The sequence below is a fragment of the Limanda limanda genome, chromosome 8 (assembly GCF_963576545.1).
Source record: "Limanda limanda chromosome 8, fLimLim1.1, whole genome shotgun sequence".
Lineage (NCBI taxonomy): Eukaryota > Metazoa > Chordata > Actinopteri > Pleuronectiformes > Pleuronectidae > Limanda > Limanda limanda.
In genome coordinates this window covers 11,392,865-11,395,892 of record NC_083643.1, presented here as the reverse complement: position 1 = coordinate 11,395,892, position 3,028 = coordinate 11,392,865, and positions in this window count along the sequence as shown.

Genomic DNA, 3,028 nt, shown 5'->3' with positions numbered 1-3,028 from the left:
GAATGAAGTATGAAGAATGAAGCTTTTTCACTATGTATATATTTACTAATGCTGTTTAAACTAAATCAAGGATCAGACTCATCGGCAAAAATGTTAATCAGGTCTAAGTTGCAGTTATTTTAAATTTCAGACTTTAAATCCTATATTTAAACATATATTCAAACATATAAGATGATAAACTTCTAATTATTAACTGTAAATCGGCTTTAGGAGCCAAAATTCCATGCAGTCATTAATTCAAATGAATAATAATCACGTACAGTCTCTAAAATGACTTTGTGTCAAGCTTCATTTGCTGAAGTAAATGAGCCCTTCTCCGAACATTTACATCTTCTGTCACAGTGTCCCACAGCAGAGCAGAGGAGATGTGGTCTATGAGATCATGACAGTGAAATACCACAGCAGTACATTCTGTTGTGTTTTCAAAAATCTCCAACTGACGGCCAAGACTTATGATACACAAGATCAAAATGAGTGGAGGAAATGGTTTGAGTCTTGATACACTCTTTCCTCGGGATGGTCCCTGAGAGAACTGATATGAACCCACCACCTCTATGAAAAGCAGATTGTGTGCTCGGATTTCAAAACATCCCCAAAATTTGAATTTCAATGCCCTCTCCTCTTCATTATTTTCTCTGCGTCAACCCCAGCTGACATGTACAGACGCCACATCAGTAAGACCCCTCTGGGTGGTCTGGGTCCTCAGAACTCTCCTGTCTGGTCTTTATGGACATGCTGTGATTTAAGGATGTTACAAAAAAAAATCCTGTGTTATTTTACAGGAATATTTGGAGGAGCAGTTACATTTGAAATATTATCTTAAATTTCATGCCCCTGAAATTAAAGATATTACTTGGGATTAAATACCATGAATCATAGGGAGTAGAAGAAGGTTCTGAACTCCTGGCTCAGTTAGATATCACAGAGAAACTACAGTTTTTTTCCTATTGTCCATTCACAGGACATGATCTGAGTATATGATTTTAAAACGTTAGATTATTTAAATCAGTTCATGGTGGTTGTACAGCATGACTTTCAAACTACAGACCTGTGGGATATTTTATCAGGCTTTACAACGTTTTGAATATTTATAATTCATACTTATTTTATCTGGCCCTTTTTTCAAATACATTTTCCCATTTTTTCTTTTTTATTTGAAATACTTTCATTTTTCAGGGAAGCTGTAAATTGAAGGTGAAACATTTTACAAGCTGACATTTTTTGTGTGTCAGTATCATGGCTCGGTTAATCTACCTCAGCTCAAAGAAGATTAAACAGATTATGGGCTCCGCTCTTTTCTCTGTGGTCGACCATTAAATAACTGGTCGTTTTTGTCCGTCTCTATTATCTCTGTTCAGCTCTCTGATCTCAGGCCCACGTCTCGCCAGCAGAGGGCAGTGCTGATCTGACAAAACAATGCAAACAATCAAAAAGAGCCCAACACACATTATTTCCATTTCAAACACTCTGCATACAACACAAAATGTCAAATGAAAAGTAAAAAAATATATATTTGTAAGTCTGTGCTCTGCAAAGGGAAGAGGCTCATCGGCAGAATCTGAGAGGTTTGATGAAGGGTCATCCGACGGAGACAAGAGGAGGTTTGGTGGTGAAGGTGGAGGAAGAGGAGGAGGAGGAGGAGAGGAAAACTAAAGACAGAGGGAGGGAAAGTGAGGGATGGTGATTCCCCTCTCGGCCTCCCCTGTGGCTGGACTTGTCTCTGCTAATGACCCTGTCTGCTGGCTCACACAGACAGATGGTGAATTAACTCCAATTAGCCCACTCTCACCAGATCTTCTCTGACAGCTCAACACACACACACACAGACACACACACACGCACAAACACAGGACTACACAAGAAATAATTTGGAAACACTCCAGCTGTTTACGTTTGTTTATCTTAGATTTTGCAGAAAAATAACGTGTAGAAGAGCTGTTTCATCTCTTTTTGAAAATAGGATCATCCCAACTTACTTGTGATCAGAGTAATATTCTAACGTAAGCATTTTGTTTATAAAAAGCAATTTGTCAAACTATCTTTAATATGAATTTAATACAATATGAAGCCATTTAAAATGTATAGATCATTTTTGAACTGAATCATTGAATGCAGACATATATTAGAAAAAACTGCAGAATAATAATAACTGTTGAGTCATGAGTTTAACATATGCACTGTTTCTCATGCTTTTTTCAGACACAAACACACACACACACACACACACACACACACACACACACACACACACACACACACACACACTTGCTCAGTTACTACTGTGTGACTGTGACCTCCTGTCACTGTGTTCAGAGTTAGTGAGTTATAACCAGTCATCATTCATACAGTGCACAGTGTGTGAGTGACTGAACTCACATGACATGTCAAACAGAGCGTGGTGTGTGTTGTGTCTCCACAGAGTTGTGTGTCAGTGTGATTGTCACCCACAGGACACAAATGTATTTCTTAAAATGTATCACGTTGAGGAGAATATGTCTCTTACAGGACACTGCTCAGTCACAGTGTGTGTGTGTGTGTGTGTGTGTGTGTGTGTGTTAGTGTGTGTGTTTAACAGGTGTCGTCCCTGCTGCTAAGAGAGCTCCATCTGGGGGTGGGCTTGTGCAGCGACCTCTAACCTCATCTGTACAAATGGGGTCAACAGGTGCTGCACGCAGGGCCAAAGGTCAGGAGGTCGGCTACTACGCTGTCAGACACAAAGACGTTATCGAACACAGAGGGGAAATAAACACTCGCACTGCAGCATCATGGCAGTACGAGTCCACGTGCCTTTAGTCTATGAGGTGTGCACGTACACAGTGTGTGTGTGTCAGGTTTGTGAGGTAAACCTGTGTTTGTGTGTGTGTGTGAGCAGAGTGGTAGTAATCCCTTTAAAGCTCTTTAGCTCTTCTGATCCATACTTCAGAGCATGGGGTCAGTATGGACAGCAGCTGTCTGTGAAGGATGTGTGACCCCGGGCAGCACAGAGGACAGAGGGGGAGTCTTAACGCCGCCTGACCTCTGACCTCAG